This window comes from Microcaecilia unicolor, chromosome 6 (assembly GCF_901765095.1).
Source record: "Microcaecilia unicolor chromosome 6, aMicUni1.1, whole genome shotgun sequence".
In the NCBI taxonomy this organism is placed as follows: Eukaryota; Metazoa; Chordata; class Amphibia; order Gymnophiona; family Siphonopidae; genus Microcaecilia; species Microcaecilia unicolor.
The window spans coordinates 268487885-268501375 of NC_044036.1; positions in this window are offsets into that span (position 1 = coordinate 268487885).

Genomic DNA, 13491 nt, shown 5'->3' on the forward strand with positions numbered 1-13491 from the left:
GATTAATGGGTCAGTGCGCCCAACTTGGGCCCCAGTAGTTAACCAGTTTTCAGCAGGGGTAAGTCTGGCGCCCAAAGTTAGGTCATGGGAATTGGAACTAAGAGCGATCCTATAAAGGTCATGCACTTCATATAGAATTGCACTTAGCTGCTACTACTACTATTAATCATTTCTATAGCACTACTAGACATACGTAGTGCTGTACACATTATATGCAGGTACTTTCTCCGTCCCTAGAGGGCTCACAATCTAAGTTTTTGTACTTGGGGCAATGGAGGGTTAATGACTTGCCCAAGGTCACAAGGAGCTGCAGTGGGAATTGAATTCAGGTTGCCAGGATCAAAGCCCACTACACAAACCATTAGGCTACTCTTCCACTTAGTGTCAATCTCTTTTGGCGCCCATTTTCAGCACTATTTATAGAATCCAGCCCTATGAGTAAATAAGTAAATCTAGACCGTTCTGTATAGAATCACCTCTGTAGAAGGTAATTCTATAAAGAGGCACCTATCTGGAGCATATTCTATAAAGGTGCCTACTTCTCTTTGTAGAATACTAGCATAGCAGATAATATACACATGTATAATTTAGGCATGACCACTTACACCAGCCATAGAGGTGCTGTAAATGTTCGCACCTAGATGATTTTAAAAAAATGCATAAAATTAAAGTATTTTATAACTTATGTATATAACATTTTGCCCCACTCTGTCCATATACCAACTATATATAAGCCCCCCTTCAAACTATGACCCATTGCATTGAAGCACCAATTTAAATCTAATCCTTACGTTGAATATGGCCTTTCTATAGTCGACAACCTAATGTATGCTACAATCCAATCTATCACTCATGAACCAATATACAATACTATAATGTATTCTCCTTTTCCATGTATGTAATGCACCTTAATGCAATACCTTTGTAATTCTGTTACCCGGAAATGGCAACCGCCATTACGGCAAATGTAAGCCACATTGAGCCTGCAAATCAGTGGGAAAATGTAGGATACAAATGCTACAAATAAATAAATTGAATAGTATGTAGCTAGAACGTCAGCAATTACATGCTTATGTGCTGGTATTCTGGTCATTGCATGCAATCTTGGGGACTAAATGTTGGTGCCTTATTTATTTATTTATTTATTTATTTATTTAATAGGATTTATTTACCACCTTTTTGAAGGAATTCACTCAAGGCTGTGTACAGTAAGAATAGGTCAAACATGAGCAATAGGTAATTACAGCAGTAAAAATATTCAAATAACAATACAAAGTATGGAATAGCATACTACTTACAATGTCAACACAAAACGTAATAGAACATTTTAATTGACAGTGAAGGATAAAGCAAAGATGTAACATATAGATAGATAAGAGAGTAAGAAAAGTTAGAAAGTAAGGTGACTGATTTAAAGAAAGTTGCACATGCGGTCAGAGAGATGGTTAAATATTATCTCAGCTAGGGTAGGAGTGGATAAACGTGTCCTGCTGCAGTATGTGCAGTTCGAGTCACTTCTTGTGTGTGTGAGACTGTCAAGTTAGTTATTTCTTCCATTAAAGGCCCGGTTAAAGAGCCAAGCTTTCACCTTTACACAGTTACCTACCTACAGAGGTAATTCTACAACTGGATGCCTTTATTTAGGTGCCTTGAGGATATACACTGAAAGTTTGTTCTATAACAGCGTCTGAGCATCTGGATTCCATTATAGAAATACCAGTAAGTGACCAGGTGATCCTCATGGCCACCCAGCTATCTACATGCCTAATGATTGAATCGCCATCTACAACATCTGTCCTAACCCTTCCCTCCTGGGCAGAAGCTCCCAGAGATACATTTTCAGAATGAGAGGATATTGCATCCCCTGGCATGCAGGTCCTGGCTACAGGATTTCTTCCTACTTCACCAGGGTGATGCTCTACTTTTAGGAGAGCATCTCCAAGGTTGCACAGGGGCTGCCAGAATGGAAGTTTGACTTCTCTACAATGCCCCTGTCTCCCTCAGCTTTTCCTAGTCTGCTACTCTAGCCTCAAAAGAATGGGCTTTTTCTGAGAGCTAGGAGCTCTTTGCATTGAGCACACACATATAACCTCTCGCCAACTGGGACATAATCTGTGAGAGTGCAAAAGACTGGATAGCACCCCTCTCACTGCTGGACTGCTGTCTGCATCTTAGTATTATTGAGTATTATTAACATACCCATAGTTACATCAAACAGTTATCGGATTCTGTAAGTTACGCACATAAGTGGGAGACACGTTCATGGCCCACCCATGCTCTGCCCTTTGTCAACACCCTCTTACACTTGTGCGCTAAGGCAGTTGCACACTAAAGTAATAGAATACCACTGAGTGTGTGCCTAAGACTTAATAGTATAACTATTATAGCTACATGGATATGTACTAATATTCTATAATTACACACACAATAGACGTATAGCTTTAGACAACCTGTTATAGAATGAGGGGGGAAATACTTGTTCTTATCGCATAAATCACATAAATAAATGCACAGTGTTTAAATTTAGAATGTAAATAAATCTGAAGTGGGTTGATATTTAAAGTGATTTAACCTACCATAAATGGCTTCTGGCTGATTAAATCGTTTGTTCAAGGCTAACTGGTCATTTTCAGTGGCACTTAACCAGTTAGTACCACTGCAAATGTCTAGTTAGTGCCTTCTCAAAACTGGCTATTTTGAGGGAGTTCTGGGGGCGGAGTCAGCACTTGGCCAGTTAAGTGTCGATATTGAGCACTTAACCAGCCAAAGTAACCTCATAAGTAGAACCACATAAAATCAGCCGGTTTAGAGCTGAATATCGCACTAAACCGGCTATGTTTTAGCCAGCTCTGTAAACCTGGAACTTCAATGTCAAAGGCCAGACATGGCCCAGAATTGAATTTCTGGGCACAACACTGGCGGCAGTCAGCAAAATGCTGAGTACAGCCGGCTGAATATCGACTCCCGCCCCCCCTCCCCCCGAAGGAAAGATAATCCTTACAACTGTTAGGAATAGCCCTTCATTTCAAGAAGACAACAGCTGATCCAGTTGGTGTTTAAAAAGGAATGAAATTTTAAACATTTTGAAATGAAACTAAATTCAGGGGTCTTAACTAAACCCGCAACGAGATGAGATGTAAATGAACAGGAAAAACTCCGTTATGAGCTGTGATTTTCTAAACGGAATATAAAGAGACTGGCTAAAGTGCACTCCATCCCAACCCGTTATTCCAGGCATAAAAGAGTGAAATATACCCTATGGAACAATGAGGTTTGTAGCAGCTACTGAAACGCAACAAGATAAAGAGAATAACTTTTGAAAGGACCGTACAGCAGAATAAGCTGGAAAGTATGGAGATTTTAACAAAACAAGGTAAAATGTTAATTAAAAATTGTGCAGAATGCATATATTAAAATCCTGACAAACCTGAATAATACAAAGGCTAATAGGATGACCTCTGAAAAAATGAGGCTGCAGATCTCTTGTCTCATTTCTAACTGACAGCAGACCCGTGTCTTGAATTCCTCACAGAGAAATGTAACATTACTTATGCTAGGCTTGGGATATAAAACACATTTTACCTATGCACAGGCTCTCTCTCCCCGGTCCACCTCTGCGCTCTCCCCCCCCCCCCCCCCCCCCCCCACTAAACTGTAGAGCTGGCTATGCCTGGGGAGAGAGCCTGGGGGGTGGGGGCAATGCATTTACTCTTTACCGGAAAAAAGTTTTTAATGCTCCCAGGTTCCAATCTAATTCATGTTTAATGAGGGATAAAATGCCATGAATAAGTAAATGACTAGACAGAAACTCTGAACAATGAGCACCTGATTCTCATAACATGATGTCTGTTTTAGAAGCCCTTTACCAGGACAAAAATAAATCTCTGCACCAATATGTAACCAGCCCCTCCAAATGACACATTGATTACGATTTATAACTACTACTCTACCTATGAAAAGTTATTCCCTTATTATACTTCCTCTGTGTACATCCTATGCACATGCCGGCATGTTTGAAAATACAACTTTTTTTTTTTTAGCAGTATCCTTCCCATAGTCCGGTCCCCGCCCCACCTCACCCACCCGACTTATTCCAGACTTACTCCCTGCTTCCCCGAGCCACAGGGTCCCACCACATACCTCAAGGCAGCCACCCTGGTAGTCTAGTGGATTCTTCAGGGCAGGAGAGATCCAAAGTATTTCCTGCCCGCTGCCGGATTGCTCTTTAAAATGGCTGCTAAGACTTACAAGGGCGGCTTCCAAGACTTCAGCGGAAGTTTCACAAGACTGCCGCTGGAAGTCTTTGCGGTCATTTTTAAAGAGTGATCTGGTAGCGGGTCCGCACCGTCAGCGGGCAGGAAAGACTTGGGATCTTTCCTGTCCTGAAGAATCCACTGGACCATCAGGGTGGCTGCCTACTTCAGGTATTTACTGGAGCCTGGGACCCTGTAGCTCAAGGAGGAGGAGAGCTGGCTCGCCCTGCCAGAACAACCGGCTTGCAAAATGCTAAAAAATTTAACAACTGGCTGGTGCGAGCCGGTGCAAGCCGGTTCCAGCACACCGCTGCCTATGCATCCATTTGGATGCAGACAATCTTGGAGTTTTTCATCTGTAGTGTGCATGCATTTTATATTTTATATATGGTAATATAACATGAATCGCTTTTTGCATTCTAAAACCGAAAGACAGGTCCCCAAATTATATAAATGGCACCTACAGTAGTTCCAGAATAGTCAGTTATGCATGTAACATAATTAGCTAATTAACAAGCACTAATTGGCAGTAATAAGCAGTTATGCGTGTAACTGACTTACACCCCTGTTATGTAAACTGAGTGTCTAACCTTTCACGCAGCCACTGCAAAGGGGGTGTTAATGTGTTAGGGCCAGAGTATTCCTGCGCACACTTTGGAATGATTGCATTTACGCACCCAACTGCTGATTTTCGGTGCTGTCATTTACGCCAGCCGGAGACACGGTGTTAGCAGTCAAGCCTAAAGTATGGATCAGAACTGTGAACTTCTGCTGTTGTAAAATACTAGCTTAGTGCCCAGTTTTTTTATGCTTAACTTTAGGTGCCATTTATAGATTCCCCCCCCCCCCCCCATCCCCACCCAAGATATTTTATATAATAGACTCTTTAACAAATTGTTAATCACATACTAAATATATTTCTCTGCCTGGCAATTATGTTGGTAAAGTAGATATGCAGAATTACTTCCACTTTACAACCAATTAAATGTTATTTTCCTCTGTTTCTTTCTATCTGGCCATGGGATTCACTGCGCCTCCAGCACAGGCATCCACCAAGGATGGAGGAAACACTTCCAAATATTCCCAGTCCTGAAATATGAAGGAATAGTTTTAACTACCTCTCTTTTTTATTTTATTATTATGAAGACTATTCCACGTTTTGATTCTCTTAAAATACAACTGCAAGAACCAGAGCACTGACATCATGCCATGATTGTAATTCACCTAGATTATTGGGATAGAAATACTGGTTCCAATATTCAAGGGATTTATGCTCTTAACTTTGAGAGTTATGCTCATAAATTGGTCTCTTTGAAAATTTACTAGGGTAGACTGCTTCATTTTTTACTCAAAATTTCACTAAACTCTTACATTTAAAAGCATAAAAAGCGGATGGTAACCAGGGGCGTAACTAGGTGGGACCATGGGGGCATGGCCCCCCACAGATTTAACCCTGGCCCCTCTACTTTTGACCCCCCTGTGCTTTTGACCCCCTCCCACCGCCGCCAGGTACCTTTCCTACCAGGGGTCCCCAACCACCGCCAGCCATAGTCTTCTTCAGCGCCGGTCTCTGGCGAGTTCGCTGATCTGTGCTGTGAGTCCTGATTGACATCCTGCATGCACCTCCTGCACGTTGACATCAGTCAGGACTCACAGCACAGATCAATGAACGCGTAGGAGACCAGCGCTGAAGAAGACTAAGGCTGGTGGGGGTTGGGGACCCACGCCAGCAAAGGTACCTGACGGCGGTGGCGGCGGGGGTTGAAAGTTGTGAGGGAGGGACAGCAGCAGCGGGGGATCTGAAAGTGGTGGGGGAGGGTTGGCAGCAGGGGGGGTTGAAGGCTGGAGGAGACAGGCTAAAATGTGCCCCCACACCTTGCGTTCTGGACCCCCCCTCCTGCCGAGGCCTAGCTACGCCCCTGGTGGTAACAAGGGAAAATTTAGATTGGGGAAAAGAAGTTAGGAGTTCAGCAGTGGCGTACCAAGGGGGGGCAGTGGGGGCTGTCTGCCCCAGGTGCACGCCGCTGGGGGGGGTGCCGCAGTGCGCGCCTTTCTGCTTCCAGTTCGCTACGCTCACTAAATTCTCTCGTTCGCTGCAGCAGCTCCCTCCTTCTGCCCCGGAACAGGTTACTTCCTGTTCTGGGGCAGAGGGAGGTAGCTGCAGTGAACGAGAGAATTTAGCGAGCGTAGCGAACTGGGAGCAGACATGCGTGCGCTGCGGCACCCCCCAGCGGCCTGCACCCAGGGGGTGTCATTTTGCGGGGGGGGGGGGGGGAGCGCTGCACCGGGGGGGGGGGGTGCATCGGCGATCCGCCCCGGGTGCCGTCGAGGCTAGGAATGCCACTGGAGTTCAGGACTGATTTTCAGCTCTAGGCTCATAAATCTAAGCACATGATTGGAAGGCCTAAATTTATGAGCATAACTTTTAAACTCCTAAATTAAAATGAAGTTTCAGCTGAAACTAGGGCACATATTTGGGAGGCTAACTAGCACAAATTTAGGAGCTCAGCATTTTCTGAATATTGGGCCCATATTGTTAATAAATACATGAGGGCAATATATTAACCTAAGCAAACCTTCCCACCAAATTAGTGAAACAGCCTTGTAGGAAAATTGTGTGCAAAGTTTTGCTATAAGATGTTTCATTAATAAACAAAATTAAATTACTCCTTATAGAGATGAAGAGCTTTTTGTTTTGCAAAAATCCAGCAAATTCGGTATTGTTTCACTATGCACTTATATTTAATAAACTGCTTTACATGATTTTGCATCACAGCAGTTCATTAATTATTGATTTACATAAAGCTCCAAACTAAATTTTACTATTTGCAAAGAAAATCTTCACACTTTGGGGCTTTTTTACCAAGCTGCGGTATAAGAGGCCCTGCGCTGGTGGCAACTCATGTTTTTGCTGTGCACGAGGCCTCTTTTACCACAGAGGGTATAAAGGCTGAAAAAAGCAATGGCCGTATGGTAAGTTCACACTTGCTGCACAGCCCTTTTGAGGCTCAGCACTTACCACCACCCATTGAAATGGCCGTAAGGGCTCCAGTGTGCCACCCCGTTACCGCCGGGTAACCTCAGCAGCAAAAATACGGAAACTAATTTCCATAGCACTGGAAGTAGTGCATGCCGGGTACAGAATTACCACTGGGCTGCTGCGATAGCCTGGTGGTAGTTCCGGATTGGTGCGCAGCAAGCCTAATGCTACACGCAAAACTTTTAGTAAAAGGGCCCCTTTATATGCACACTTAGATAACGTATGAAGCATACTGTCGCAAATAATGATCACCCTCTGCCCTCTTTACACATGGAGTGGCGTTTGCTATTTTTTATCTCCCTTTAGCATATTTGCTTTTATCTTGATTTGTGCTTTTGCTGCTGTCTTAAGGAGACCTCCCCACTCCCCCCGTTTTCTGTTTCTGTTGATGGTTCTCTCATTCTCCCTGGCTCTTCGGCTCGAAACCTTGGGGTCATCTTTGACTCCTCTCTCTCCTTCTCTGCTCATATCCAGCAGATCGCTAAGACCTGTCGTTTCTTTCTTTACAACATCCGTAAAATCCGGCCCTTTCTTTCCGAGCACTCTACCAGAACCCTCATCCACACCCTTGTCACCTCTCGTTTAGACTATTGCAATCTGCTTCTTGCTGGCCTCCCACTTAGTCACCTTTCCCCTCTCCAGTTGGTTCAAAACTCTGCTGCCCATCTCGTCTTCCGCCAGGGTCGCTTTACTCATATTACCCCTCTCCTCAGGAGAGCTTTAAATGGCAAATCAGCTGCTGATACTAAAAGTAATATATGCACTGTGCTTAAGCCTCTTACAAGTCAGAAAGGTCATAGTATTGTCATCCACAAAACATTTCTATGGAACATTTTTTTAAGTATACTCCCTAAGCAGACCTAGTTCAGACTGTCATAACATTTTATAGAGCACAGCACAAAATCAAAACCAAAAATGTAAACAATACAGCTTGAAGACCACCTACTGTTTTCAGAGTTTTCATCTTTGATAGCCACTGAAGCAAAGGATGCGGAAACTTCAAGGTCAAACTCAAAACAGGTGAATTTCAGCCAGATTGTCTCTCAGATTCAGTGTGGAAATTCAGTGACATTTCCTAGTAAATGTGAAGAAAAATCTGAACTAAACTTCAGGAATCTGCACCAACTTTTTTGCCATTGACCCTGTAAACTGGGCAGATCTGCCTAGTCTCTGAGGCTGATTTTTGATTCAAGGAATTAACACTTGAGTTATTTAGTGTGGGGAGGGGTCAATAATTGCCAAGCAAATTGAAATAATGTCAACCTTTTTGTGGGCTCATTGATTCAGTATTCAAACTGCTTTTTTTAACAGCTTGTACATTTCCAAAGGAACTGGGATATTATTATTATGGACATGTCAAATGCCTCTTGGTCATAGTTTTATATATTGCAACCTGCCTTTGCCTCTTCAAAATATATTAAAAGACACATCACTTTATTTTATATAAGCTATGTGGCTATATATAAGCTATGTGGCTTTCTATGGGATCCTTTTACCAAGCTGCAGTACATAAGTATTGCCATACTGGGACAGACCAAAGGTCCATCAAGCCCAGCATCCTGTTTCCAACAGTGGCCAATCCAGGTCTCAAATACCTGGCAAGATCCCAAAAAAGTAAATTTTATGCTGCTTATCCCTGAAATAAGAAGTGGATGTTCCCCAAGTCCATTCTAATAATGATTTATGGACTTTTCCTTTAGGAAGCTGTCCAACCCTTTTTTAAACCCTGCTAAGCTAACCGCTGTTACCACAATCTCTGCCAATGAATTCCAGAGTTTAATTACACGCTGAGTGAAGAAACATTTTTTCTGATTCATTTTAAATTTACTACTTTGTAGCTTCATCGCATGCCCCCTAGTATTTTTGGAAAGAGTAAACAGATGATTTACGTCTACCCATTCCACTCTACTTGGTTTTTTATAAACCTCTATTATATCTCCCCTCAGCCAGCTGTTCTCCAAGCTGAAGAGCCCTAGCCACTTCAGCCTTTCCCCATAAGGAAGTCGTCCCATCCCCTTTATCATTTTCATCGCCCTTCTCTGCACTTTTTCTAATTCCACTATATCTTTTTTGAGATGCGGTGACCAGAATTAAATATAATATTTGAGGTGCAGTCGCACCATGGAACGACACAAAGGCACTAGAGCTTGCTTACCACAGTTTAGAAGGGCTTACCATGGGGCACACTCAGGCGTCTTGTAGTAAGTTCTGGGTTAGCACGTACACACCATGCACTACAAAATTATTTTTATTTTTACCATGGATGGGGCACATCTAGGGGCAGTGATGGGCCATTTCTGTGATAATCAGCGCAGCTACACCGCCAAGAGCTAACCAATTAGGTGACAGTAAGGGCTGACGCGCTAAGCTTTTTTCTCACTGTCATTTATTTTGAAACATTCCATGTGGGATGTCTTTTGGTTTTTCTCTTCTCTCAAGCTTTTTTAGTGGCCATGCACTAATGGCTGCATTAGCACATAGGGGGAGATTATATATATGGCACCTAAAAAAATCAGTGCCAACTAAGCATACTCTATAATCAGAGCCTAGATTTAGGCACTGATTATAGTCTATGCTTAGTTGATATTTCAGCCCCTAAATCTGTGTGCATCCATTTACACCAATGAAAACGTGGTGTAACTCCCAGCACATAGATTTAGACACACTGGGCCATACAACGAGGCATGTAAATTTCAGAATGTCCATGAAGCACCCATTTCCCAGCCTATAACCTCGCCCCTTTTTGCCTGCATGCATTAGAAGTTTGGCACACATCGTTACAGAATATGCTTAGCAAGTTCCATGCCTAAATTCTAATCTGTGCCAATTAGTGCTTATTATTGCTTGTTAAGTGCTGTTAGCAGCACTCATTAGCTTGTTAAGCTTGTTAAATTATGCACATTGTTATAGAATCTGTGCCAATGTTGGCGCTGATCTCTAGGCGTGCTATATAGAATCTGAGGGATAGCCAATAATATTTTACTGCTGCGCTAAAAATGGCCTTATTGCACGGACCTACGTAAAGGCAATTTAAGGCCACTTTTAAGCATAGCTTTGTTAAAGAGCTCCTATAACAGGTTTGTGGAAACACAAAGGATTCAAAAGGGACCCGATTTATGAAGAATATTCTTTACCTATGTTGACGCAGAAATCTTTGACAAACCTCAGAAAATCTTAATCAGAGCTGAACTTAGAAGTAACAGAAGATTTATGTGGAAGTAAGTGACAAAGTGCATTCCCCTAAATACAAGAGAGCAACTTTTAGACAGCCTGCTTTTCAAAACACAGACGCATTCGAACTGGAAATTTACGTCAGCAGGGTATATTGTCTTTCTCACTAGCGATTGCCAAATAGGACAGGCATGGTTGACTAGATTCTATATATGGTGCCTGAAAAATTGGCACCAAAAATATTTCCGCCTACGCATATTCTGTAAACTGTGCCTAGATTTCCGGGGGGAAAAGAAAACCCCTGGAAATGGCTTGCGTGGCGATAACCCGGCGATAATTGGGCATTGCCATGTGCTGCCTGGTTACAGCTGGGTTAACAAGAGAGCTCTTATTGCAACCTCAGTGGGTGATGGTAAGGGCTCCCTACCACATGGCCATGTGGTAAAAGTTCTCTTACTGCATGGCCATATTTGCTGCGGGCTTTTTTTTTACCCGCTGCAGTAGAAAGGGCCCTGGTGTGTGGGGAAAACGGCCCCTGCTACTAGCTGAGGCCCTTTTTCCTGCAGCTTGGTAAAAGAACCCCTAAATTGCACATACAAATTTATTTATTTATTTATTTATTGCATTTGTATCCCACATTCCCCCACCTATTTGCAGGCTCAATGTGGCTTACATAGATTTGTTAACATTGTCATTTCAGGATATCAGATACAGTTCGTAATGTGTAGCAATTAAGGAAGGGAAGAAAGAAGAAGGGAGAGAGTGATTAGGGTAGTTATAGAAGGTGGGTGTTCATACTTGAGTGGGTTGGTGAGGTGGCTTAGTGAGGCTATAGGTTCGCATTGTAGGCCTTGTTGAAGAAGAATGCCTTCAAAGATTTTCAAAAGATAGTTGTTTCGTTGATTGCTTTCAAGTCTGTGGGTAATGCATTCCAAAACTGCGTGCTCATGTAAGAGAAGGTTGTGGCATGCATCAGCTTGTATTTAAGTCCTTTGCAGCTGGGGTAGTGCAGTTTGAGAAATTTGCGGGATGATCTTGTGGCGTTTCTGGGAGGTAGGTCTACGAGGTTTAGCATGTAGATTGGAGCGTCTGCGTAAATGATTTTGTGTACAATCGTGCAGATCTTGAACGCAATGCGTTCCTTAAGTGGGAGCCAGTGAAGTTTCTCTCTTAGTGGTTTTGCACTTTCATATTTAGTTTTTCCAAATATGAGTCTGGTGGTCGTATTCTGGTCAGTTTGGAGTTTTTTGATTGTCTGTTCTTTGCACCCGGCGTACAGTGCATTGCAGTAGTCCAGATGACATTACCATTGACTGTACCAGAGTACGGAAGATGTATCTCGGGAAGAAAGGTTTTACTCTTTTGAGTTTCCACATGGTGTAGAACATCTTTTTCGTTGTGTTTTTCACGTGGGTATCAAGAGTGAGGTTTCGATCAATGGTGACTCCAAGAATTTTCAAGTTTTGTGAGACAGGAAGGGAACAGTATGGTGTGATTATGGTGGAGAAGTTTTTTGTGTTATGTTGTGAGGTGAGTACAAGACATTGTGTTTTTTCTGCATTAAGTTTTAGTTGGAATGCATCTGCCCAAGTGTGCATTATTTGAAGGCTTTGGTTAATCTCGTTGGTGATTTCATTTAGATCATGTTTGAATGGGATGTAAATTGTGACATCATCTGCATAAATGTAGGGGTTGAGGTTTTGATTGGCTCGTAGTTTGGCTAGAGGTATCATCATTAGGTTGAATAATGTTGGTGAGAGAGGGATCCCTGGGGGACTCCACACTCAGGTATCCATGGGGGTGATCTGTCCGCGTTCGTTGTTACTTGGTATGATCTTGTGGTCAGGAATCCTTTGAACCATTTGAGAACTGTGCCTCCTACTCTGAAGTATTCTAGTATATGTATTAGTATATCATGATTAACCATGTCAAAGGCACTGGACATGTCGAATTGCAGGAGGATGATGTTGTTCCCAGTCGCAATTGCCTGTTTGAATGAGTTCATTGCGGACACTAGTACAGTTTCGGTGCTGTGATTCGACCGGAATCCTGATTGAGACTCGTGTAAAATTGAGTGTTTATTTAGTATTCAGTAAGTTGTTTCGTCACTATGCCTTCCATGAGTTTGGTCATGAGTGGAATAGATGCAGTGGTGTGCTGGAGCGGGCTCTCATGGGCTCGCGAGAGCCGTTTGTTAAGTTTTTAAGAATTTTGGGAGCCGGTTGTTAAAGTAGGCCTCCCCATGGCTACTTTAACAACTGACTCCCAAAATGTGGGCTTGGGCCCCCTCCTGAATTCTCTTTTACTTTGCTGGCAGTGATGCTGGCCCCACCAACCAAGTAAATAGACTGCTGTTGCTCCCTGCTCCTTGTTTCTGACTCTGAGCATCAGGCTGGGACTTTTCATACAAGCGTAAGAAGGTTCCATCATGCTGCTCAGAGCCAGAAACAAGCAGCAGAGAATGGTGGCAGTCCATTTATTGGCTAGTGGGGTTCGGCAAAGGTATGCCTAGCGTGCCCACACAAGGGAGGGGAGAGAGAGGCATGTATTCCCCCCCCCCAAAAAAAAAAAAAAAAAATTCAGGGCTGGCTATGCCCGGAGAGAGAGCCTATTGTTAAAAATTTACCAGCACACCCCTGAATAGATGCTACTGGTCGATAGTTGGTTAGGTCCATTGTGCTTTTTTTAGCATCTTTCGGTAGTGAAGTGAGTAGGATGTTTCCTTTATCCGTGGGAAAGAGTCAGTTTTGAAGCCTGTAATTTATGGGGTTCGTGAGGTCTGTTTTGAATTGTTTGGGTTCAGATCTTATTAGACTGTTAGGGCAGATGTCTAATTTGCATTGCGATTTGGCGTATTTTCCAAGCCAATATGAGATTTCATTTGATGAGAGCGTGTCAAAGTCGGTCCATGATCGATCTGCTGGGCAAATCCAGAATGTGACCAGATTTGCGCATGTAATTTTGGTCACGCTATATAGAATCCTTGGGGGGGGGGGGGGGTGATGTGCAGGCTCTACAAAACATATA